This window comes from Lissotriton vulgaris, chromosome 1_1 (genome assembly GCF_964263255.1).
Source record: "Lissotriton vulgaris chromosome 1_1, aLisVul1.2, whole genome shotgun sequence".
Taxonomy (NCBI): Eukaryota; Metazoa; Chordata; class Amphibia; order Caudata; family Salamandridae; genus Lissotriton; species Lissotriton vulgaris.
The window spans coordinates 226141647-226161944 of record NC_141685.1 but is presented as its reverse complement, the minus strand read 5'-3'; the positions used below and the strand labels follow the sequence as shown (position 1 = coordinate 226161944).

Sequence of the window (20298 nt, the reverse complement as noted above, 5' to 3'; positions counted from 1 at the left end):
TCAAATCGAGACTTTGCAGTCCATGGGCTTCAGAGTCTCCTTACATCCAGCAAAACGTTAGAGTGCAGTTGAGGGGATGTAGCTCAGTGGTAGAGCGCATGCTTCGCATGTATGAGGCCCCGCGTTCAATCCCCGGCATCTCCAGGAGTCTCTGTTCTCTATCTTGGCTTTTTCCAGAAGGCTAGCCTGCCATCTTGTGGAAAGTAGAGGTTTCTCGGGCAGTTGGGGGTCAGAACCCCGCTTAAATTGTTTGCTTTGAAAAATGTGTTTGGAGTAGGCATAGTTTCCACTTTTCAAGAAAATCTGAGAATTTTGCTTGCCAAAAGGAGGAAAGAAATGCCCTCTCTGAGGATCGAACTCAGGACCTTCAGATTATGAGACTGACGCGCTGCCTACTGCGCTAAGAAGGCTGCACACAAGCATCTCTAAATAGGACTATAGACCATGAAGATATTCCAGGTACGAGGCTTAAGGATTTTCCTGACTGAGACTTTATGCTGCAGTGTCAAATGGGTTGACTTGGCAGCCAGTAAAACTTGGCAGACATGGGGATGTAGCTCAGTGGTAGAGCGCATGCTTTGCATGTATGCGGCCCCGGGTTCAATCCCCGGCATCTCCAGACTTTTGCCATGCTTGTCTCGGATTTTGGCAGAAAACAAGGCTGGCTATCAGTATTAAGGAAGAGATATGTCATGCAACTGGGATACCAACCCCACTTAAACTGTGAGACGTTTGCCTTGAAAAAACCCATGAAATGGGGCTATCTCATTTTTGATGCTTATACAACAGAAGAATCTTACTTGTTTAAGCCATCAAAGTGATGATTAATCTTGGCAATCTTAATACATTTAGGATAGAAATCTGTGGCAGCCCTCTTGGTCATTGGTAAGGGTTCTTCCTCTAAAGCAGAGACTCTTACTTTTCTGGTAACTTTGAGGGGGAGTGGCAGGTAATATTGATGATGTGCATCTGTCTGCTCCTGGTTCCCACCCTCCACAACCTTTCTTGAGCGAGAGATAATTTGGGTGCTACGGAAGTTTGCCACTACTCCTTCGATAGCTCAGTTGGTAGAGCGGAGGACTGTAGCATAAATTCAGGCATCCTTAGGTCGCTGGTTCAAATCCGGCTCGAAGGATTTTGTGGTTTAATTTCCATGGCTTTTGCTTTGAATCAGCAATACCTTCCATTGACTATGAAAAATTCCCAGAGCTTCGATAAATACCGGAAAAGAAGCGTACTCTATCTGCTTTCAAAGGGAATGGATGACATAGTCGTCGCTAGGGGAGGTGTGAAGAAAAGTCAAGGAAACCTGCTGATCAGAACTAATACCAAAGCATTGCATTAATATATGTATGCCCTTGGCAGACTTCCAATTGCACTGCTCCAAAGGTAGCTGCTTGGCAGCCAATCACACTATGACTTGCCTTCAATTTGAATGTATACCGATGGGCAAGAGGGAATATCCAATGGAATCATCTCCCGAAAGGCTGAGCAAGCAGGAAAGTAGACCAATAGTTTTCACATTTTTTGGAATCCTGAGAAGTTTTGCATTCCAAACTGAGCAAATAAAAGCCCTGCCGGAGAATCGATCCCTGATTGCACTAAATATATGCTCCATGAAGACAGTTCACACGTGAGGTGTGAGCAATTCCAAGCCTGACACTTTACATTCTAGTCTCAAATCGAGACTTTGCAGTCCATGGGCTTCAGAGTCTCCTTACATCCAGCAAAACGTTAGAGTGCAGTTGAGGGGATGTAGCTCAGTGGTAGAGCGCATGCTTCGCATGTATGAGGCCCCGCGTTCAATCCCCGGCATCTCCAGGAGTCTCTGTTCTCTATCTTGGCTTTTTCCAGAAGGCTAGCCTGCCATCTTGTGGAAAGTAGAGGTTTCTCGGGCAGTTGGGGGTCAGAACCCCGCTTAAATTGTTTGCTTTGAAAAATGTGTTTGGAGTAGGCATAGTTTCCACTTTTCAAGAAAATCTGAGAATTTTGCTTGCCAAAAGGAGGAAAGAAATGCCCTCTCTGAGGATCGAACTCAGGACCTTCAGATTATGAGACTGACGCGCTGCCTACTGCGCTAAGAAGGCTGCACACAAGCATCTCTAAATAGGACTATAGACCATGAAGATATTCCAGGTACGAGGCTTAAGGATTTTCCTGACTGAGACTTTATGCTGCAGTGTCAAATGGGTTGACTTGGCAGCCAGTAAAACTTGGCAGACATGGGGATGTAGCTCAGTGGTAGAGCGCATGCTTTGCATGTATGCGGCCCCGGGTTCAATCCCCGGCATCTCCAGACTTTTGCCATGCTTGTCTCGGATTTTGGCAGAAAACAAGGCTGGCTATCAGTATTAAGGAAGAGATATGTCATGCAACTGGGATACCAACCCCACTTAAACTGTGAGACGTTTGCCTTGAAAAAACCCATGAAATGGGGCTATCTCATTTTTGATGCTTATACAACAGAAGAATCTTACTTGTTTAAGCCATCAAAGTGATGATTAATCTTGGCAATCTTAATACATTTAGGATAGAAATCTGTGGCAGCCCTCTTGGTCATTGGTAAGGGTTCTTCCTCTAAAGCAGAGACTCTTACTTTTCTGGTAACTTTGAGGGGGAGTGGCAGGTAATATTGATGATGTGCATCTGTCTGCTCCTGGTCCCCACCCTGCACAACCTTTCTTGAGCGAGAGATAATTTTGGTGCTACGGAAGTTCGCCACTACTCCTTCGATAGCTCAGTTGGTAGAGCGGAGGACTGTAGCATAAATTCAGGCATCCTTAGGTCGCTGGTTCAAATCCGGCTCGAAGGATTTTGTGGTTTAATTTCCATGGCTTTTGCTTTGAATCAGCAATACCTTCCATTGACTATGAAAAATTCCCAGAGCTTCGATAAATACCGGAAAAGAAGCGTACTCTATCTGCTTTCAAAGGGAATGGATGACATAGTCGTCGCTAGGGGAGGTGTGAAGAAAAGTCAAGGAAACCTGCTGATCAGAACTAATACCAAAGCATTGCATTAATATATGTATGCCCTTGGCAGACTTCCAATTGCACTGCTCCAAAGGTAGCTGCTTGGCAGCCAATCACACTATGACTTGCCTTCAATTTGAATGTATACCGATGGGCAAGAGGGAATATCCAATGGAATCATCTCCCGAAAGGCTGAGCAAGCAGGAAAGTAGACCAATAGTTTTCACATTTTTTGGAATCCTGAGAAGTTTTGCATTCCAAACTGAGCAAATAAAAGCCCTGCCGGAGAATCGATCCCTGATTGCACTAAATATATGCTCCATGAAGACAGTTCACACGTGAGGTGTGAGCAATTCCAAGCCTGACACTTTACATTCTAGTCTCAAATCGAGACTTTGCAGTCCATGGGCTTCAGAGTCTCCTTACATCCAGCAAAACGTTAGAGTGCAGTTGAGGGGATGTAGCTCAGTGGTAGAGCGCATGCTTCGCATGTATGAGGCCCCGCGTTCAATCCCCGGCATCTCCAGGAGTCTCTGTTCTCTATCTTGGCTTTTTCCAGAAGGCTAGCCTGCCATCTTGTGGAAAGTAGAGGTTTCTCGGGCAGTTGGGGGTCAGAACCCCGCTTAAATTGTTTGCTTTGAAAAATGTGTTTGGAGTAGGCATAGTTTCCACTTTTCAAGAAAATCTGAGAATTTTGCTTGCCAAAAGGAGGAAAGAAATGCCCTCTCTGAGGATCGAACTCAGGACCTTCAGATTATGAGACTGACGCGCTGCCTACTGCGCTAAGAAGGCTGCACACAAGCATCTCTAAATAGGACTATAGACCATAAAGATATTCCAGGTACGAGGCTTAAGGATTTTCCTGACTGAGACTTTATGCTGCAGTGTCAAATGGGTTGACTTGGCAGCCAGTAAAACTTGGCAGACATGGGGATGTAGCTCAGTGGTAGAGCGCATGCTTTGCATGTATGAGGCCCCGGGTTCAATCCCCGGCATCTCCAGACTTTTGCCATGCTTGTCTCGGATTTTGGCAGAAAACAAGGCTGGCTATCAGTATTAAGGAAGAGATATGTCATGCAACTGGGATACCAACCCCACTTAAACTGTGAGACGTTTGCCTTGAAAAAACCCATGAAATGGGGCTATCTCATTTTTGATGCTTATACAACAGAAGAATCTTACTTGTTTAAGCCATCAAAGTGATGATTAATCTTGGCAATCTTAATACATTTAGGATAGAAATCTGTGGCAGCCCTCTTGGTCATTGGTAAGGGTTCTTCCTCTAAAGCAGAGACTCTTACTTTTCTGGTAACTTTGAGGGGGAGTGGCAGGTAATATTGATGATGTGCATCTGTCTGCTCCTGGTTCCCACCCTCCACAACCTTTCTTGAGCGAGAGATAATTTTGGTGCTACGGAAGTTTGCCACTACTCCTTCGATAGCTCAGTTGGTAGAGCGGAGGACTGTAGCATAAATTCAGGCATCCTTAGGTCGCTGGTTCAAATCCGGCTCGAAGGATTTTGTGGTTTAATTTCCATGGCTTTTGCTTTGAATCAGCAATACCTTCCATTGACTATGAAAAATTCCCAGAGCTTCGATAAATACCGGAAAAGAAGCGTACTCTATCTGCTTTCAAAGGGAATGGATGACATAGTCGTCGCTAGGGGAGGTGTGAAGAAAAGTCAAGGAAACCTGCTGATCAGAACTAATACCAAAGCATTGCATTAATATATGTATGCCCTTGGCAGACTTCCAATTGCACTGCTCCAAAGGTAGCTGCTTGGCAGCCAATCACACTATGACTTGCCTTCAATTTGAATGTATACCGATGGGCAAGAGGGAATATCCAATGGAATCATCTCCCGAAAGGCTGAGCAAGCAGGAAAGTAGACCAATAGTTTTCACATTTTTTGGAATCCTGAGAAGTTTTGCATTCCAAACTGAGCAAATAAAAGCCCTGCCGGAGAATCGATCCCTGATTGCACTAAATATATGCTCCATGAAGACAGTTCACACGTGAGGTGTGAGCAATTCCAAGCCTGACACTTTACATTCTAGTCTCAAATCGAGACTTTGCAGTCCATGGGCTTCAGAGTCTCCTTACATCCAGCAAAACGTTAGAGTGCAGTTGAGGGGATGTAGCTCAGTGGTAGAGCGCATGCTTCGCATGTATGAGGCCCCGCGTTCAATCCCCGGCATCTCCAGGAGTCTCTGTTCTCTATCTTGGCTTTTTCCAGAAGGCTAGCCTGCCATCTTGTGGAAAGTAGAGGTTTCTCGGGCAGTTGGGGGTCAGAACCCCGCTTAAATTGTTTGCTTTGAAAAATGTGTTTGGAGTAGGCATAGTTTCCACTTTTCAAGAAAATCTGAGAATTTTGCTTGCCAAAAGGAGGAAAGAAATGCCCTCTCTGAGGATCGAACTCAGGACCTTCAGATTATGAGACTGACGCGCTGCCTACTGCGCTAAGAAGGCTGCACACAAGCATCTCTAAATAGGACTATAGACCATGAAGATATTCCAGGTACGAGGCTTAAGGATTTTCCTGACTGAGACTTTATGCTGCAGTGTCAAATGGGTTGACTTGGCAGCCAGTAAAACTTGGCAGACATGGGGATGTAGCTCAGTGGTAGAGCGCATGCTTTGCATGTATGCGGCCCCGGGTTCAATCCCCGGCATCTCCAGACTTTTGCCATGCTTGTCTCGGATTTTGGCAGAAAACAAGGCTGGCTATCAGTATTAAGGAAGAGATATGTCATGCAACTGGGATACCAACCCCACTTAAACTGTGAGACGTTTGCCTTGAAAAAACCCATGAAATGGGGCTATCTCATTTTTGATGCTTATACAACAGAAGAATCTTACTTGTTTAAGCCATCAAAGTGATGATTAATCTTGGCAATCTTAATACATTTAGGATAGAAATCTGTGGCAGCCCTCTTGGTCATTGGTAAGGGTTCTTCCTCTAAAGCAGAGACTCTTACTTTTCTGGTAACTTTGAGGGGGAGTGGCAGGTAATATTGATGATGTGCATCTGTCTGCTCCTGGTCCCCACCCTCCACAACCTTTCTTGAGCGAGAGATAATTTTGGTGCTACGGAAGTTCGCCACTACTCCTTCGATAGCTCAGTTGGTAGAGCGGAGGACTGTAGCATAAATTCAGGCATCCTTAGGTCGCTGGTTCAAATCCGGCTCGAAGGATTTTGTGGTTTAATTTCCATGGCTTTTGCTTTGAATCAGCAATACCTTCCATTGACTATGAAAAATTCCCAGAGCTTCGATAAATACCGGAAAAGAAGCGTACTCTATCTGCTTTCAAAGGGAATGGATGACATAGTCGTCGCTAGGGGAGGTGTGAAGAAAAGTCAAGGAAACCTGCTGATAAGAACTAATACCAAAGCATTGCATTAATATATGTATGCCCTTGGCAGACTTCCAATTGCACTGCTCCAAAGGTAGCTGCTTGGCAGCCAATCACACTATGACTTGCCTTCAATTTGAATGTATACCGATGGGCAAGAGGGAATATCCAATGGAATCATCTCCCGAAAGGCTGAGCAAGCAGGAAAGTAGACCAATAGTTTTCACATTTTTTGGAATCCTGAGAAGTTTTGCATTCCAAACTGAGCAAATAAAAGCCCTGCCGGAGAATCGATCCCTGATTGCACTAAATATATGCTCCATGAAGACAGTTCACACGTGAGGTGTGAGCAATTCCAAGCCTGACACTTTACATTCTAGTCTCAAATCGAGACTTTGCAGTCCATGGGCTTCAGAGTCTCCTTACATCCAGCAAAACGTTAGAGTGCAGTTGAGGGGATGTAGCTCAGTGGTAGAGCGCATGCTTCGCATGTATGAGGCCCCGCGTTCAATCCCCGGCATCTCCAGGAGTCTCTGTTCTCTATCTTGGCTTTTTCCAGAAGGCTAGCCTGCCATCTTGTGGAAAGTAGAGGTTTCTCGGGCAGTTGGGGGTCAGAACCCAGCTTAAATTGTTTGCTTTGAAAAATGTGTTTGGAGTAGGCATAGTTTCCACTTTTCAAGAAAATCTGAGAATTTTGCTTGCCAAAAGGAGGAAAGAAATGCCCTCTCTGAGGATCGATCTCAGGACCTTCAGATTATGAGACTGACGCGCTGCCTACTGCGCTAAGAAGGCTGCACACAAGCATCTCTAAATAGGACTATAGACCATAAAGATATTCCAGGTACGAGGCTTAAGGATTTTCCTGACTGAGACTTTATGCTGCAGTGTCAAATGGGTTGACTTGGCAGCCAGTAAAACTTGGCAGACATGGGGATGTAGCCCAGTGGTAGAGCGCATGCTTTGCATGTATGAGGCCCCGGGTTCAATCCCCGGCATCTCCAGACTTTTGCCATGCTTGTCTCGGATTTTGGCAGAAAACAAGGCTGGCTATCAGTATTAAGGAAGAGATATGTCATGCAACTGGGATACCAACCCCACTTAAACTGTGAGACGTTTGCCTTGAAAAAACCCATGAAATGGGGCTATCTCATTTTTGATGCTTATACAACAGAAGAATCTTACTTGTTTAAGCCATCAAAGTGATGATTAATCTTGGCAATCTTAATACATTTAGGATAGAAATCTGTGGCAGCCCTCTTGGTCATTGGTAAGGGTTCTTCCTCTAAAGCAGAGACTCTTACTTTTCTGGTAACTTTGAGGGGGAGTGGCAGGTAATATTGATGATGTGCATCTGTCTGCTCCTGGTTCCCACCCTCCACAACCTTTCTTGAGCGAGAGATAATTTGGGTGCTACGGAAGTTTGCCACTACTCCTTCGATAGCTCAGTTGGTAGAGCGGAGGACTGTAGCATAAATTCAGGCATCCTTAGGTCGCTGGTTCAAATCCGGCTCGAAGGATTTTGTGGTTTAATTTCCATGGCTTTTGCTTTGAATCAGCAATACCTTCCATTGACTATGAAAAATTCCCAGAGCTTCGATAAATACCGGAAAAGAAGCGTACTCTATCTGCTTTCAAAGGGAATGGATGACATAGTCGTCGCTAGGGGAGGTGTGAAGAAAAGTCAAGGAAACCTGCTGATCAGAACTAATACCAAAGCATTGCATTAATATATGTATGCCCTTGGCAGACTTCCAATTGCACTGCTCCAAAGGTAGCTGCTTGGCAGCCAATCACACTATGACTTGCCTTCAATTTGAATGTATACCGATGGGCAAGAGGGAATATCCAATGGAATCATCTCCCGAAAGGCTGAGCAAGCAGGAAAGTAGACCAATAGTTTTCACATTTTTTGGAATCCTGAGAAGTTTTGCATTCCAAACTGAGCAAATAAAAGCCCTGCCGGAGAATCGATCCCTGATTGCACTAAATATATGCTCCATGAAGACAGTTCACACGTGAGGTGTGAGCAATTCCAAGCCTGACACTTTACATTCTAGTCTCAAATCGAGACTTTGCAGTCCATGGGCTTCAGAGTCTCCTTACATCCAGCAAAACGTTAGAGTGCAGTTGAGGGGATGTAGCTCAGTGGTAGAGCGCATGCTTCGCATGTATGAGGCCCCGCGTTCAATCCCCGGCATCTCCAGGAGTCTCTGTTCTCTATCTTGGCTTTTTCCAGAAGGCTAGCCTGCCATCTTGTGGAAAGTAGAGGTTTCTCGGGCAGTTGGGGGTCAGAACCCCGCTTAAATTGTTTGCTTTGAAAAATGTGTTTGGAGTAGGCATAGTTTCCACTTTTCAAGAAAATCTGAGAATTTTGCTTGCCAAAAGGAGGAAAGAAATGCCCTCTCTGAGGATCGAACTCAGGACCTTCAGATTATGAGACTGACGCGCTGCCTACTGCGCTAAGAAGGCTGCACACAAGCATCTCTAAATAGGACTATAGACCATGAAGATATTCCAGGTACGAGGCTTAAGGATTTTCCTGACTGAGACTTTATGCTGCAGTGTCAAATGGGTTGACTTGGCAGCCAGTAAAACTTGGCAGACATGGGGATGTAGCTCAGTGGTAGAGCGCATGCTTTGCATGTATGCGGCCCCGGGTTCAATCCCCGGCATCTCCAGACTTTTGCCATGCTTGTCTCGGATTTTGGCAGAAAACAAGGCTGGCTATCAGTATTAAGGAAGAGATATGTCATGCAACTGGGATACCAACCCCACTTAAACTGTGAGACGTTTGCCTTGAAAAAACCCATGAAATGGGGCTATCTCATTTTTGATGCTTATACAACAGAAGAATCTTACTTGTTTAAGCCATCAAAGTGATGATTAATCTTGGCAATCTTAATACATTTAGGATAGAAATCTGTGGCAGCCCTCTTGGTCATTGGTAAGGGTTCTTCCTCTAAAGCAGAGACTCTTACTTTTCTGGTAACTTTGAGGGGGAGTGGCAGGTAATATTGATGATGTGCATCTGTCTGCTCCTGGTCCCCACCCTCCACAACCTTTCTTGAGCGAGAGATAATTTTGGTGCTACGGAAGTTCGCCACTACTCCTTCGATAGCTCAGTTGGTAGAGCGGAGGACTGTAGCATAAATTCAGGCATCCTTAGGTCGCTGGTTCAAATCCGGCTCGAAGGATTTTGTGGTTTAATTTCCATGGCTTTTGCTTTGAATCAGCAATACCTTCCATTGACTATGAAAAATTCCCAGAGCTTCGATAAATACCGGAAAAGAAGCGTACTCTATCTGCTTTCAAAGGGAATGGATGACATAGTCGTCGCTAGGGGAGGTGTGAAGAAAAGTCAAGGAAACCTGCTGATCAGAACTAATACCAAAGCATTGCATTAATATATGTATGCCCTTGGCAGACTTCCAATTGCACTGCTCCAAAGGTAGCTGCTTGGCAGCCAATCACACTATGACTTGCCTTCAATTTGAATGTATACCGATGGGCAAGAGGGAATATCCAATGGAATCATCTCCCGAAAGGCTGAGCAAGCAGGAAAGTAGACCAATAGTTTTCACATTTTTTGGAATCCTGAGAAGTTTTGCATTCCAAACTGAGCAAATAAAAGCCCTGCCGGAGAATCGATCCCTGATTGCACTAAATATATGCTCCATGAAGACAGTTCACACGTGAGGTGTGAGCAATTCCAAGCCTGACACTTTACATTCTAGTCTCAAATCGAGACTTTGCAGTCCATGGGCTTCAGAGTCTCCTTACATCCAGCAAAACGTTAGAGTGCAGTTGAGGGGATGTAGCTCAGTGGTAGAGCGCATGCTTCGCATGTATGAGGCCCCGCGTTCAATCCCCGGCATCTCCAGGAGTCTCTGTTCTCTATCTTGGCTTTTTCCAGAAGGCTAGCCTGCCATCTTGTGGAAAGTAGAGGTTTCTCGGGCAGTTGGGGGTCAGAACCCCGCTTAAATTGTTTGCTTTGAAAAATGTGTTTGGAGTAGGCATAGTTTCCACTTTTCAAGAAAATCTGAGAATTGTGCTTGCCAAAAGGAGGAAAGAAATGCCCTCTCTGAGGATCGAACTCAGGACCTTCAGATTATGAGACTGACGCGCTGCCTACTGCGCTAAGAAGGCTGCACACAAGCATCTCTAAATAGGACTATAGACCATAAAGATATTCCAGGTACGAGGCTTAAGGATTTTCCTGACTGAGACTTTATGCTGCAGTGTCAAATGGGTTGACTTGGCAGCCAGTAAAACTTGGCAGACATGGGGATGTAGCTCAGTGGTAGAGCGCATGCTTTGCATGTATGAGGCCCCGGGTTCAATCCCCGGCATCTCCAGACTTTTGCCATGCTTGTCTCGGATTTTGGCAGAAAACAAGGCTGGCTATCAGTATTAAGGAAGAGATATGTCATGCAACTGGGATACCAACCCCACTTAAACTGTGAGACGTTTGCCTTGAAAAAACCCATGAAATGGGGCTATCTCATTTTTGATGCTTATACAACAGAAGAATCTTACTTGTTTAAGCCATCAAAGTGATGATTAATCTTGGCAATCTTAATACATTTAGGATAGAAATCTGTGGCAGCCCTCTTGGTCATTGGTAAGGGTTCTTCCTCTAAAGCAGAGACTCTTACTTTTCTGGTAACTTTGAGGGGGAGTGGCAGGTAATATTGATGATGTGCATCTGTCTGCTCCTGGTTCCCACCCTCCACAACCTTTCTTGAGCGAGAGATAATTTTGGTGCTACGGAAGTTTGCCACTACTCCTTCGATAGCTCAGTTGGTAGAGCGGAGGACTGTAGCATAAATTCAGGCATCCTTAGGTCGCTGGTTCAAATCCGGCTCGAAGGATTTTGTGGTTTAATTTCCATGGCTTTTGCTTTGAATCAGCAATACCTTCCATTGACTATGAAAAATTCCCAGAGCTTCGATAAATACCGGAAAAGAAGCGTACTCTATCTGCTTTCAAAGGGAATGGATGACATAGTCGTCGCTAGGGGAGGTGTGAAGAAAAGTCAAGGAAACCTGCTGATCAGAACTAATACCAAAGCATTGCATTAATATATGTATGCCCTTGGCAGACTTCCAATTGCACTGCTCCAAAGGTAGCTGCTTGGCAGCCAATCACACTATGACTTGCCTTCAATTTGAATGTATACCGATGGGCAAGAGGGAATATCCAATGGAATCATCTCCCGAAAGGCTGAGCAAGCAGGAAAGTAGACCAATAGTTTTCACATTTTTTGGAATCCTGAGAAGTTTTGCATTCCAAACTGAGCAAATAAAAGCCCTGCCGGAGAATCGATCCCTGATTGCACTAAATATATGCTCCATGAAGACAGTTCACACGTGAGGTGTGAGCAATTCCAAGCCTGACACTTTACATTCTAGTCTCAAATCGAGACTTTGCAGTCCATGGGCTTCAGAGTCTCCTTACATCCAGCAAAACGTTAGAGTGCAGTTGAGGGGATGTAGCTCAGTGGTAGAGCGCATGCTTCGCATGTATGAGGCCCCGCGTTCAATCCCCGGCATCTCCAGGAGTCTCTGTTCTCTATCTTGGCTTTTTCCAGAAGGCTAGCCTGCCATCTTGTGGAAAGTAGAGGTTTCTCGGGCAGTTGGGGGTCAGAACCCCGCTTAAATTGTTTGCTTTGAAAAATGTGTTTGGAGTAGGCATAGTTTCCACTTTTCAAGAAAATCTGAGAATTTTGCTTGCCAAAAGGAGGAAAGAAATGCCCTCTCTGAGGATCGAACTCAGGACCTTCAGATTATGAGACTGACGCGCTGCCTACTGCGCTAAGAAGGCTGCACACAAGCATCTCTAAATAGGACTATAGACCATGAAGATATTCCAGGTACGAGGCTTAAGGATTTTCCTGACTGAGACTTTATGCTGCAGTGTCAAATGGGTTGACTTGGCAGCCAGTAAAACTTGGCAGACATGGGGATGTAGCTCAGTGGTAGAGCGCATGCTTTGCATGTATGCGGCCCCGGGTTCAATCCCCGGCATCTCCAGACTTTTGCCATGCTTGTCTCGGATTTTGGCAGAAAACAAGGCTGGCTATCAGTATTAAGGAAGAGATATGTCATGCAACTGGGATACCAACCCCACTTAAACTGTGAGACGTTTGCCTTGAAAAAACCCATGAAATGGGGCTATCTCATTTTTGATGCTTATACAACAGAAGAATCTTACTTGTTTAAGCCATCAAAGTGATGATTAATCTTGGCAATCTTAATACATTTAGGATAGAAATCTGTGGCAGCCCTCTTGGTCATTGGTAAGGGTTCTTCCTCTAAAGCAGAGACTCTTACTTTTCTGGTAACTTTGAGGGGGAGTGGCAGGTAATATTGATGATGTGCATCTGTCTGCTCCTGGTTCCCACCCTCCACAACCTTTCTTGAGCGAGAGATAATTTGGGTGCTACGGAAGTTTGCCACTACTCCTTCGATAGCTCAGTTGGTAGAGCGGAGGACTGTAGCATAAATTCAGGCATCCTTAGGTCGCTGGTTCAAATCCGGCTCGAAGGATTTTGTGGTTTAATTTCCATGGCTTTTGCTTTGAATCAGCAATACCTTCCATTGACTATGAAAAATTCCCAGAGCTTCGATAAATACCGGAAAAGAAGCGTACTCTATCTGCTTTCAAAGGGAATGGATGACATAGTCGTCGCTAGGGGAGGTGTGAAGAAAAGTCAAGGAAACCTGCTGATCAGAACTAATACCAAAGCATTGCATTAATATATGTATGCCCTTGGCAGACTTCCAATTGCACTGCTCCAAAGGTAGCTGCTTGGCAGCCAATCACACTATGACTTGCCTTCAATTTGAATGTATACCGATGGGCAAGAGGGAATATCCAATGGAATCATCTCCCGAAAGGCTGAGCAAGCAGGAAAGTAGACCAATAGTTTTCACATTTTTTGGAATCCTGAGAAGTTTTGCATTCCAAACTGAGCAAATAAAAGCCCTGCCGGAGAATCGATCCCTGATTGCACTAAATATATGCTCCATGAAGACAGTTCACACGTGAGGTGTGAGCAATTCCAAGCCTGACACTTTACATTCTAGTCTCAAATCGAGACTTTGCAGTCCATGGGCTTCAGAGTCTCCTTACATCCAGCAAAACGTTAGAGTGCAGTTGAGGGGATGTAGCTCAGTGGTAGAGCGCATGCTTCGCATGTATGAGGCCCCGCGTTCAATCCCCGGCATCTCCAGGAGTCTCTGTTCTCTATCTTGGCTTTTTCCAGAAGGCTAGCCTGCCATCTTGTGGAAAGTAGAGGTTTCTCGGGCAGTTGGGGGTCAGAACCCCGCTTAAATTGTTTGCTTTGAAAAATGTGTTTGGAGTAGGCATAGTTTCCACTTTTCAAGAAAATCTGAGAATTTTGCTTGCCAAAAGGAGGAAAGAAATGCCCTCTCTGAGGATCGAACTCAGGACCTTCAGATTATGAGACTGACGCGCTGCCTACTGCGCTAAGAAGGCTGCACACAAGCATCTCTAAATAGGACTATAGACCATGAAGATATTCCAGGTACGAGGCTTAAGGATTTTCCTGACTGAGACTTTATGCTGCAGTGTCAAATGGGTTGACTTGGCAGCCAGTAAAACTTGGCAGACATGGGGATGTAGCTCAGTGGTAGAGCGCATGCTTTGCATGTATGCGGCCCCGGGTTCAATCCCCGGCATCTCCAGACTTTTGCCATGCTTGTCTCGGATTTTGGCAGAAAACAAGGCTGGCTATCAGTATTAAGGAAGAGATATGTCATGCAACTGGGATACCAACCCCACTTAAACTGTGAGACGTTTGCCTTGAAAAAACCCATGAAATGGGGCTATCTCATTTTTGATGCTTATACAACAGAAGAATCTTACTTGTTTAAGCCATCAAAGTGATGATTAATCTTGGCAATCTTAATACATTTAGGATAGAAATCTGTGGCAGCCCTCTTGGTCATTGGTAAGGGTTCTTCCTCTAAAGCAGAGACTCTTACTTTTCTGGTAACTTTGAGGGGGAGTGGCAGGTAATATTGATGATGTGCATCTGTCTGCTCCTGGTCCCCACCCTGCACAACCTTTCTTGAGCGAGAGATAATTTTGGTGCTACGGAAGTTCGCCACTACTCCTTCGATAGCTCAGTTGGTAGAGCGGAGGACTGTAGCATAAATTCAGGCATCCTTAGGTCGCTGGTTCAAATCCGGCTCGAAGGATTTTGTGGTTTAATTTCCATGGCTTTTGCTTTGAATCAGCAATACCTTCCATTGACTATGAAAAATTCCCAGAGCTTCGATAAATACCGGAAAAGAAGCGTACTCTATCTGCTTTCAAAGGGAATGGATGACATAGTCGTCGCTAGGGGAGGTGTGAAGAAAAGTCAAGGAAACCTGCTGATCAGAACTAATACCAAAGCATTGCATTAATATATGTATGCCCTTGGCAGACTTCCAATTGCACTGCTCCAAAGGTAGCTGCTTGGCAGCCAATCACACTATGACTTGCCTTCAATTTGAATGTATACCGATGGGCAAGAGGGAATATCCAATGGAATCATCTCCCGAAAGGCTGAGCAAGCAGGAAAGTAGACCAATAGTTTTCACATTTTTTGGAATCCTGAGAAGTTTTGCATTCCAAACTGAGCAAATAAAAGCCCTGCCGGAGAATCGATCCCTGATTGCACTAAATATATGCTCCATGAAGACAGTTCACACGTGAGGTGTGAGCAATTCCAAGCCTGACACTTTACATTCTAGTCTCAAATCGAGACTTTGCAGTCCATGGGCTTCAGAGTCTCCTTACATCCAGCAAAACGTTAGAGTGCAGTTGAGGGGATGTAGCTCAGTGGTAGAGCGCATGCTTCGCATGTATGAGGCCCCGCGTTCAATCCCCGGCATCTCCAGGAGTCTCTGTTCTCTATCTTGGCTTTTTCCAGAAGGCTAGCCTGCCATCTTGTGGAAAGTAGAGGTTTCTCGGGCAGTTGGGGGTCAGAACCCCGCTTAAATTGTTTGCTTTGAAAAATGTGTTTGGAGTAGGCATAGTTTCCACTTTTCAAGAAAATCTGAGAATTTTGCTTGCCAAAAGGAGGAAAGAAATGCCCTCTCTGAGGATCGAACTCAGGACCTTCAGATTATGAGACTGACGCGCTGCCTACTGCGCTAAGAAGGCTGCACACAAGCATCTCTAAATAGGACTATAGACCATAAAGATATTCCAGGTACGAGGCTTAAGGATTTTCCTGACTGAGACTTTATGCTGCAGTGTCAAATGGGTTGACTTGGCAGCCAGTAAAACTTGGCAGACATGGGGATGTAGCTCAGTGGTAGAGCGCATGCTTTGCATGTATGAGGCCCCGGGTTCAATCCCCGGCATCTCCAGACTTTTGCCATGCTTGTCTCGGATTTTGGCAGAAAACAAGGCTGGCTATCAGTATTAAGGAAGAGATATGTCATGCAACTGGGATACCAACCCCACTTAAACTGTGAGACGTTTGCCTTGAAAAAACCCATGAAATGGGGCTATCTCATTTTTGATGCTTATACAACAGAAGAATCTTACTTGTTTAAGCCATCAAAGTGATGATTAATCTTGGCAATCTTAATACATTTAGGATAGAAATCTGTGGCAGCCCTCTTGGTCATTGGTAAGGGTTCTTCCTCTAAAGCAGAGACTCTTACTTTTCTGGTAACTTTGAGGGGGAGTGGCAGGTAATATTGATGATGTGCATCTGTCTGCTCCTGGTTCCCACCCTCCACAACCTTTCTTGAGCGAGAGATAATTTTGGTGCTACGGAAGTTTGCCACTACTCCTTCGATAGCTCAGTTGGTAGAGCGGAGGACTGTAGCATAAATTCAGGCATCCTTAGGTCGCTGGTTCAAATCCGGCTCGAAGGATTTTGTGGTTTAATTTCCATGGCTTTTGCTTTGAATCAGCAATACCTTCCATTGACTATGAAAAATTCCCAGAGCTTCGATAAATACCGGAAAAGAAGCGTACTCTATCTGCTTTCAAAGGGAATGGATGACATAGTCGTCGCTAGGGGAGGTGTGAAGAAAAGTCAAGGAAACCTGCTGATCAGAACTAATACCAAAGCATTGCATTAATATATGTATGCCCTTGGCAGACTTCCAATTGCACTGCTCCAAAGGTAGCTGCTTGGCAGCCAATCACACTATGACTTGCCTTCAATTTGAATGTATACCGATGGGCAAGAGGGAATATCCAATGGAATCATCTCCCGAAAGGCTGAGCAAGCAGGAAAGTAGACCAATAGTTTTCACATTTTTTGGAATCCTGAGAAGTTTTGCATTCCAAACTGAGCAAATAAAAGCCCTGCCGGAGAATCGATCCCTGATTGCACTAAATATATGCTCCATGAAGACAGTTCACACGTGAGGTGTGAGCAATTCCAAGCCTGACACTTTACATTCTAGTCTCAAATCGAGACTTTGCAGTCCATGGGCTTCAGAGTCTCCTTACATCCAGCAAAACGTTAGAGTGCAGTTGAGGGGATGTAGCTCAGTGGTAGAGCGCATGCTTCGCATGTATGAGGCCCCGCGTTCAATCCCCGGCATCTCCAGGAGTCTCTGTTCTCTATCTTGGCTTTTTCCAGAAGGCTAGCCTGCCATCTTGTGGAAAGTAGAGGTTTCTCGGGCAGTTGGGGGTCAGAACCCCGCTTAAATTGTTTGCTTTGAAAAATGTGTTTGGAGTAGGCATAGTTTCCACTTTTCAAGAAAATCTGAGAATTTTGCTTGCCAAAAGGAGGAAAGAAATGCCCTCTCTGAGGATCGAACTCAGGACCTTCAGATTATGAGACTGACGCGCTGCCTACTGCGCTAAGAAGGCTGCACACAAGCATCTCTAAATAGGACTATAGACCATGAAGATATTCCAGGTACGAGGCTTAAGGATTTTCCTGACTGAGACTTTATGCTGCAGTGTCAAATGGGTTGACTTGGCAGCCAGTAAAACTTGGCAGACATGGGGATGTAGCTCAGTGGTAGAGCGCATGCTTTGCATGTATGCGGCCCCGGGTTCAATCCCCGGCATCTCCAGACTTTTGCCATGCTTGTCTCGGATTTTGGCAGAAAACAAGGCTGGCTATCAGTATTAAGGAAGAGATATGTCATGCAACTGGGATACCAACCCCACTTAAACTGTGAGACGTTTGCCTTGAAAAAACCCATGAAATGGGGCTATCTCATTTTTGATGCTTATACAACAGAAGAATCTTACTTGTTTAAGCCATCAAAGTGATGATTAATCTTGGCAATCTTAATACATTTAGGATAGAAATCTGTGGCAGCCCTCTTGGTCATTGGTAAGGGTTCTTCCTCTAAAGCAGAGACTCTTACTTTTCTGGTAACTTTGAGGGGGAGTGGCAGGTAATATTGATGATGTGCATCTGTCTGCTCCTGGTCCCCACCCTCCACAACCTTTCTTGAGCGAGAGATAATTTTGGTGCTACGGAAGTTCGCCACTACTCCTTCGATAGCTCAGTTGGTAGAGCGGAGGACTGTAGCATAAATTCAGGCATCCTTAGGTCGCTGGTTCAAATCCGGCTCGAAGGATTTTGTGGTTTAATTTCCATGGCTTTTGCTTTGAATCAGCAATACCTTCCATTGACTATGAAAAATTCCCAGAGCTTCGATAAATACCGGAAAAGAAGCGTACTCTATCTGCTTTCAAAGGGAATGGATGACATAGTCGTCGCTAGGGGAGGTGTGAAGAAAAGTCAAGGAAACCTGCTGATAAGAACTAATACCAAAGCATTGCATTAATATATGTATGCCCTTGGCAGACTTCCAATTGCACTGCTCCAAAGGTAGCTGCTTGGCAGCCAATCACACTATGACTTGCCTTCAATTTGAATGTATACCGATGGGCAAGAGGGAATATCCAATGGAATCATCTCCCGAAAGGCTGAGCAAGCAGGAAAGTAGACCAATAGTTTTCACATTTTTTGGAATCCTGAGAAGTTTTGCATTCCAAACTGAGCAAATAAAAGCCCTGCCGGAGAATCGATCCCTGATTGCACTAAATATATGCTCCATGAAGACAGTTCACACGTGAGGTGTGAGCAATTCCAAGCCTGACACTTTACATTCTAGTCTCAAATCGAGACTTTGCAGTCCATGGGCTTCAGAGTCTCCTTACATCCAGCAAAATGTTAGAGTGCAGTTGAGGGGATGTAGCTCAGTGGTAGAGCGCATGCTTCGCATGTATGAGGCCCCGCGTTCAATCCCCGGCATCTCCAGGAGTCTCTGTTCTCTATCTTGGCTTTTTCCAGAAGGCTAGCCTGCCATCTTGTGGAAAGTAGAGGTTTCTCGGGCAGTTGGGGGTCAGAACCCAGCTTAAATTGTTTGCTTTGAAAAATGTGTTTGGAGTAGGCATAGTTTCCACTTTTCAAGAAAATCTGAGAATTTTGCTTGCCAAAAGGAGGAAAGAAATGCCCTCTCTGAGGATCGATCTCAGGACCTTCAGATTATGAGACTGACGCGCTGCCTACTGCGCTAAGAAGGCTGCACACAAGCATCTCTAAATAGGACTATAGACCATAAAGATATTCCAGGTACGAGGCTTAAGGATTTTCCTGACTGAGACTTTATGCTGCAGTGTCAAATGGGTTGACTTGGCAGCCAGTAAAACTTGGCAGACATGGGGATGTAGCCCAGTGGTAGAGCGCATGCTTTGCATGTATGAGGCCCCGGGTTCAATCCCCGGCATCTCCAGACTTTTGCCATGCTTGTCTCGGATTTTGGCAGAAAACAAGGCTGGCTATCAGTATTAAGGAAGAGATATGTCATGCAACTGGGATACCAACCCCACTTAAACTGTGAGACGTTTGCCTTGAAAAAACCCATGAAATGGGGCTATCTCATTTTTGATGCTTATACAACAGAAGAATCTTACTTGTTTAAGCCATCAAAGTGATGATTAATCTTGGCAATCTTAATACATTTAGGATAGAAATCTGTGGCAGCCCTCTTGGTCATTGGTAAGGGTTCTTCCTCTAAAGCAGAGACTCTTACTTTTCTGGTAACTTTGAGGGGGAGTGGCAGGTAATATTGATGATGTGCATCTGTCTGCTCCTGGTCCCCACCCTCCACAACCTTTCTTGAGCGAGAGATAATTTGGGTGCTACGGAAGTTCGCCACTACTCCTTCGATAGCTCAGTTGGTAGAGCGGAGGACTGTAGCATAAATTCAGGCATCCTTAGGTCGCTGGTTCAAATCCGGCTCGAAGGATTTTGTGGTTTAATTTCCATGGCTTTTGCTTTGAATCAGCAATACCTTCCATTGACTATGAAAAATTCCCAGAGCTTCGATAAATACCGGAAAAGAAGCGTACTCTATCTGCTTTCAAAGGGAATGGATGACATAGTCGTCGCTAGGGGAGGTGTGAAGAAAAGTCAAGGAAACCTGCTGATCAGAACTAATACCAAAGCATTGCATTAATATATGTATGCCCTTGGCAGACTTCCAATTGCACTGCTCCAAAGGTAGCTGCTTGGCAGCCAATCACACTATGACTTGCCTTCAATTTGAATGTATACCGATGGGCAAGAGGGAATATCCAATGGAATCATCTCCCGAAAGGCTGAGCAAGCAGGAAAGTAGACCAATAGTTTTCACATTTTTGGGAATCCTGAGAAGTTTTGCATTCCAAACTGAGCAAATAAAAGCCCTGCCGGAGAATCGATCCCTGATTGCACTAAATATATGCTCCATGAAGACAGTTCACACGTGAGGTGTGAGCAATTCCAAGCCTGACACTTTACATTCTAGTCTCAAATCGAGACTTTGCAGTCCATGGGCTTCAGAGTCTCCTTACATCCAGCAAAACGTTAGAGTGCAGTTGAGGGGATGTAGCTCAGTGGTAGAGCGCATGCTTCGCATGTATGAGGCCCCGCGTTCAATCCCCGGCATCTCCAGGAGTCTCTGTTCTCTATCTTGGCTTTTTC

The 20298-nt window shown here is 45.0% G+C and overlaps 49 non-coding genes across 49 annotated transcripts; 37 read left to right on the top strand and 12 right to left on the bottom strand.

The window, feature by feature from the left end:
- The first annotated feature begins 72 nt into the window (after window positions 1-72).
- TRNAA-CGC (transfer RNA alanine (anticodon CGC)) lies at window positions 73-144 on the top strand. Its single transcript has one exon. It is a non-coding gene; the product is annotated as a tRNA-Ala (tRNA).
- A 193-nt stretch (window positions 145-337) lies between these two features.
- Window positions 338-410, bottom strand: TRNAM-CAU (transfer RNA methionine (anticodon CAU)). The gene has a single exon. It is a non-coding gene; the product is annotated as a tRNA-Met (tRNA).
- Window positions 411-547: 137 nt separating this feature from the next.
- On the top strand, window positions 548-619 carry TRNAA-UGC (transfer RNA alanine (anticodon UGC)). Its single transcript has one exon. It is a non-coding gene; the product is annotated as a tRNA-Ala (tRNA).
- A 430-nt stretch (window positions 620-1049) lies between these two features.
- Window positions 1050-1135, top strand: TRNAY-GUA (transfer RNA tyrosine (anticodon GUA)). The gene is given in 2 exon segments: window positions 1050-1086; window positions 1100-1135. It is a non-coding gene; the product is annotated as a tRNA-Tyr (tRNA).
- A 614-nt stretch (window positions 1136-1749) lies between these two features.
- Window positions 1750-1821, top strand: TRNAA-CGC (transfer RNA alanine (anticodon CGC)). The gene has a single exon. It is a non-coding gene; the product is annotated as a tRNA-Ala (tRNA).
- A 193-nt stretch (window positions 1822-2014) lies between these two features.
- TRNAM-CAU (transfer RNA methionine (anticodon CAU)) lies at window positions 2015-2087 on the bottom strand. Its single transcript has one exon. It is a non-coding gene; the product is annotated as a tRNA-Met (tRNA).
- A 137-nt stretch (window positions 2088-2224) lies between these two features.
- TRNAA-UGC (transfer RNA alanine (anticodon UGC)) lies at window positions 2225-2296 on the top strand. Its single transcript has one exon. It is a non-coding gene; the product is annotated as a tRNA-Ala (tRNA).
- Window positions 2297-2726: 430 nt separating this feature from the next.
- Window positions 2727-2812, top strand: TRNAY-GUA (transfer RNA tyrosine (anticodon GUA)). The gene is given in 2 exon segments: window positions 2727-2763; window positions 2777-2812. It is a non-coding gene; the product is annotated as a tRNA-Tyr (tRNA).
- Window positions 2813-3426: 614 nt separating this feature from the next.
- TRNAA-CGC (transfer RNA alanine (anticodon CGC)) lies at window positions 3427-3498 on the top strand. The gene has a single exon. It is a non-coding gene; the product is annotated as a tRNA-Ala (tRNA).
- A 193-nt stretch (window positions 3499-3691) lies between these two features.
- Window positions 3692-3764, bottom strand: TRNAM-CAU (transfer RNA methionine (anticodon CAU)). The gene has a single exon. It is a non-coding gene; the product is annotated as a tRNA-Met (tRNA).
- Window positions 3765-3901: 137 nt separating this feature from the next.
- Window positions 3902-3973, top strand: TRNAA-UGC (transfer RNA alanine (anticodon UGC)). The gene has a single exon. It is a non-coding gene; the product is annotated as a tRNA-Ala (tRNA).
- Window positions 3974-4403: 430 nt separating this feature from the next.
- Window positions 4404-4489, top strand: TRNAY-GUA (transfer RNA tyrosine (anticodon GUA)). The gene is given in 2 exon segments: window positions 4404-4440; window positions 4454-4489. It is a non-coding gene; the product is annotated as a tRNA-Tyr (tRNA).
- A 614-nt stretch (window positions 4490-5103) lies between these two features.
- Window positions 5104-5175, top strand: TRNAA-CGC (transfer RNA alanine (anticodon CGC)). The gene has a single exon. It is a non-coding gene; the product is annotated as a tRNA-Ala (tRNA).
- Window positions 5176-5368: 193 nt separating this feature from the next.
- On the bottom strand, window positions 5369-5441 carry TRNAM-CAU (transfer RNA methionine (anticodon CAU)). The gene has a single exon. It is a non-coding gene; the product is annotated as a tRNA-Met (tRNA).
- Window positions 5442-5578: 137 nt separating this feature from the next.
- Window positions 5579-5650, top strand: TRNAA-UGC (transfer RNA alanine (anticodon UGC)). Its single transcript has one exon. It is a non-coding gene; the product is annotated as a tRNA-Ala (tRNA).
- Window positions 5651-6080: 430 nt separating this feature from the next.
- Window positions 6081-6166, top strand: TRNAY-GUA (transfer RNA tyrosine (anticodon GUA)). The gene is given in 2 exon segments: window positions 6081-6117; window positions 6131-6166. It is a non-coding gene; the product is annotated as a tRNA-Tyr (tRNA).
- Window positions 6167-6780: 614 nt separating this feature from the next.
- Window positions 6781-6852, top strand: TRNAA-CGC (transfer RNA alanine (anticodon CGC)). The gene has a single exon. It is a non-coding gene; the product is annotated as a tRNA-Ala (tRNA).
- A 193-nt stretch (window positions 6853-7045) lies between these two features.
- On the bottom strand, window positions 7046-7118 carry TRNAM-CAU (transfer RNA methionine (anticodon CAU)). Its single transcript has one exon. It is a non-coding gene; the product is annotated as a tRNA-Met (tRNA).
- Window positions 7119-7255: 137 nt separating this feature from the next.
- TRNAA-UGC (transfer RNA alanine (anticodon UGC)) lies at window positions 7256-7327 on the top strand. Its single transcript has one exon. It is a non-coding gene; the product is annotated as a tRNA-Ala (tRNA).
- Window positions 7328-7757: 430 nt separating this feature from the next.
- TRNAY-GUA (transfer RNA tyrosine (anticodon GUA)) lies at window positions 7758-7843 on the top strand. Its single transcript is given in 2 exon segments — window positions 7758-7794; window positions 7808-7843. It is a non-coding gene; the product is annotated as a tRNA-Tyr (tRNA).
- Window positions 7844-8457: 614 nt separating this feature from the next.
- Window positions 8458-8529, top strand: TRNAA-CGC (transfer RNA alanine (anticodon CGC)). The gene has a single exon. It is a non-coding gene; the product is annotated as a tRNA-Ala (tRNA).
- Window positions 8530-8722: 193 nt separating this feature from the next.
- On the bottom strand, window positions 8723-8795 carry TRNAM-CAU (transfer RNA methionine (anticodon CAU)). The gene has a single exon. It is a non-coding gene; the product is annotated as a tRNA-Met (tRNA).
- A 137-nt stretch (window positions 8796-8932) lies between these two features.
- TRNAA-UGC (transfer RNA alanine (anticodon UGC)) lies at window positions 8933-9004 on the top strand. Its single transcript has one exon. It is a non-coding gene; the product is annotated as a tRNA-Ala (tRNA).
- A 430-nt stretch (window positions 9005-9434) lies between these two features.
- Window positions 9435-9520, top strand: TRNAY-GUA (transfer RNA tyrosine (anticodon GUA)). Its single transcript is given in 2 exon segments — window positions 9435-9471; window positions 9485-9520. It is a non-coding gene; the product is annotated as a tRNA-Tyr (tRNA).
- Window positions 9521-10134: 614 nt separating this feature from the next.
- TRNAA-CGC (transfer RNA alanine (anticodon CGC)) lies at window positions 10135-10206 on the top strand. Its single transcript has one exon. It is a non-coding gene; the product is annotated as a tRNA-Ala (tRNA).
- A 193-nt stretch (window positions 10207-10399) lies between these two features.
- On the bottom strand, window positions 10400-10472 carry TRNAM-CAU (transfer RNA methionine (anticodon CAU)). Its single transcript has one exon. It is a non-coding gene; the product is annotated as a tRNA-Met (tRNA).
- Window positions 10473-10609: 137 nt separating this feature from the next.
- Window positions 10610-10681, top strand: TRNAA-UGC (transfer RNA alanine (anticodon UGC)). Its single transcript has one exon. It is a non-coding gene; the product is annotated as a tRNA-Ala (tRNA).
- Window positions 10682-11111: 430 nt separating this feature from the next.
- TRNAY-GUA (transfer RNA tyrosine (anticodon GUA)) lies at window positions 11112-11197 on the top strand. Its single transcript is given in 2 exon segments — window positions 11112-11148; window positions 11162-11197. It is a non-coding gene; the product is annotated as a tRNA-Tyr (tRNA).
- A 614-nt stretch (window positions 11198-11811) lies between these two features.
- On the top strand, window positions 11812-11883 carry TRNAA-CGC (transfer RNA alanine (anticodon CGC)). The gene has a single exon. It is a non-coding gene; the product is annotated as a tRNA-Ala (tRNA).
- A 193-nt stretch (window positions 11884-12076) lies between these two features.
- On the bottom strand, window positions 12077-12149 carry TRNAM-CAU (transfer RNA methionine (anticodon CAU)). The gene has a single exon. It is a non-coding gene; the product is annotated as a tRNA-Met (tRNA).
- Window positions 12150-12286: 137 nt separating this feature from the next.
- Window positions 12287-12358, top strand: TRNAA-UGC (transfer RNA alanine (anticodon UGC)). Its single transcript has one exon. It is a non-coding gene; the product is annotated as a tRNA-Ala (tRNA).
- A 430-nt stretch (window positions 12359-12788) lies between these two features.
- Window positions 12789-12874, top strand: TRNAY-GUA (transfer RNA tyrosine (anticodon GUA)). The gene is given in 2 exon segments: window positions 12789-12825; window positions 12839-12874. It is a non-coding gene; the product is annotated as a tRNA-Tyr (tRNA).
- Window positions 12875-13488: 614 nt separating this feature from the next.
- Window positions 13489-13560, top strand: TRNAA-CGC (transfer RNA alanine (anticodon CGC)). Its single transcript has one exon. It is a non-coding gene; the product is annotated as a tRNA-Ala (tRNA).
- A 193-nt stretch (window positions 13561-13753) lies between these two features.
- TRNAM-CAU (transfer RNA methionine (anticodon CAU)) lies at window positions 13754-13826 on the bottom strand. The gene has a single exon. It is a non-coding gene; the product is annotated as a tRNA-Met (tRNA).
- Window positions 13827-13963: 137 nt separating this feature from the next.
- TRNAA-UGC (transfer RNA alanine (anticodon UGC)) lies at window positions 13964-14035 on the top strand. The gene has a single exon. It is a non-coding gene; the product is annotated as a tRNA-Ala (tRNA).
- A 430-nt stretch (window positions 14036-14465) lies between these two features.
- Window positions 14466-14551, top strand: TRNAY-GUA (transfer RNA tyrosine (anticodon GUA)). The gene is given in 2 exon segments: window positions 14466-14502; window positions 14516-14551. It is a non-coding gene; the product is annotated as a tRNA-Tyr (tRNA).
- Window positions 14552-15165: 614 nt separating this feature from the next.
- TRNAA-CGC (transfer RNA alanine (anticodon CGC)) lies at window positions 15166-15237 on the top strand. The gene has a single exon. It is a non-coding gene; the product is annotated as a tRNA-Ala (tRNA).
- Window positions 15238-15430: 193 nt separating this feature from the next.
- Window positions 15431-15503, bottom strand: TRNAM-CAU (transfer RNA methionine (anticodon CAU)). The gene has a single exon. It is a non-coding gene; the product is annotated as a tRNA-Met (tRNA).
- Window positions 15504-15640: 137 nt separating this feature from the next.
- TRNAA-UGC (transfer RNA alanine (anticodon UGC)) lies at window positions 15641-15712 on the top strand. The gene has a single exon. It is a non-coding gene; the product is annotated as a tRNA-Ala (tRNA).
- A 430-nt stretch (window positions 15713-16142) lies between these two features.
- TRNAY-GUA (transfer RNA tyrosine (anticodon GUA)) lies at window positions 16143-16228 on the top strand. Its single transcript is given in 2 exon segments — window positions 16143-16179; window positions 16193-16228. It is a non-coding gene; the product is annotated as a tRNA-Tyr (tRNA).
- Window positions 16229-16842: 614 nt separating this feature from the next.
- TRNAA-CGC (transfer RNA alanine (anticodon CGC)) lies at window positions 16843-16914 on the top strand. The gene has a single exon. It is a non-coding gene; the product is annotated as a tRNA-Ala (tRNA).
- Window positions 16915-17107: 193 nt separating this feature from the next.
- Window positions 17108-17180, bottom strand: TRNAM-CAU (transfer RNA methionine (anticodon CAU)). Its single transcript has one exon. It is a non-coding gene; the product is annotated as a tRNA-Met (tRNA).
- A 137-nt stretch (window positions 17181-17317) lies between these two features.
- Window positions 17318-17389, top strand: TRNAA-UGC (transfer RNA alanine (anticodon UGC)). Its single transcript has one exon. It is a non-coding gene; the product is annotated as a tRNA-Ala (tRNA).
- Window positions 17390-17819: 430 nt separating this feature from the next.
- TRNAY-GUA (transfer RNA tyrosine (anticodon GUA)) lies at window positions 17820-17905 on the top strand. The gene is given in 2 exon segments: window positions 17820-17856; window positions 17870-17905. It is a non-coding gene; the product is annotated as a tRNA-Tyr (tRNA).
- A 614-nt stretch (window positions 17906-18519) lies between these two features.
- TRNAA-CGC (transfer RNA alanine (anticodon CGC)) lies at window positions 18520-18591 on the top strand. The gene has a single exon. It is a non-coding gene; the product is annotated as a tRNA-Ala (tRNA).
- Window positions 18592-18784: 193 nt separating this feature from the next.
- TRNAM-CAU (transfer RNA methionine (anticodon CAU)) lies at window positions 18785-18857 on the bottom strand. The gene has a single exon. It is a non-coding gene; the product is annotated as a tRNA-Met (tRNA).
- Window positions 18858-18994: 137 nt separating this feature from the next.
- TRNAA-UGC (transfer RNA alanine (anticodon UGC)) lies at window positions 18995-19066 on the top strand. The gene has a single exon. It is a non-coding gene; the product is annotated as a tRNA-Ala (tRNA).
- A 430-nt stretch (window positions 19067-19496) lies between these two features.
- On the top strand, window positions 19497-19582 carry TRNAY-GUA (transfer RNA tyrosine (anticodon GUA)). The gene is given in 2 exon segments: window positions 19497-19533; window positions 19547-19582. It is a non-coding gene; the product is annotated as a tRNA-Tyr (tRNA).
- A 614-nt stretch (window positions 19583-20196) lies between these two features.
- TRNAA-CGC (transfer RNA alanine (anticodon CGC)) lies at window positions 20197-20268 on the top strand. Its single transcript has one exon. It is a non-coding gene; the product is annotated as a tRNA-Ala (tRNA).
- The last annotated feature ends 30 nt before the right edge of the window (window positions 20269-20298 follow it).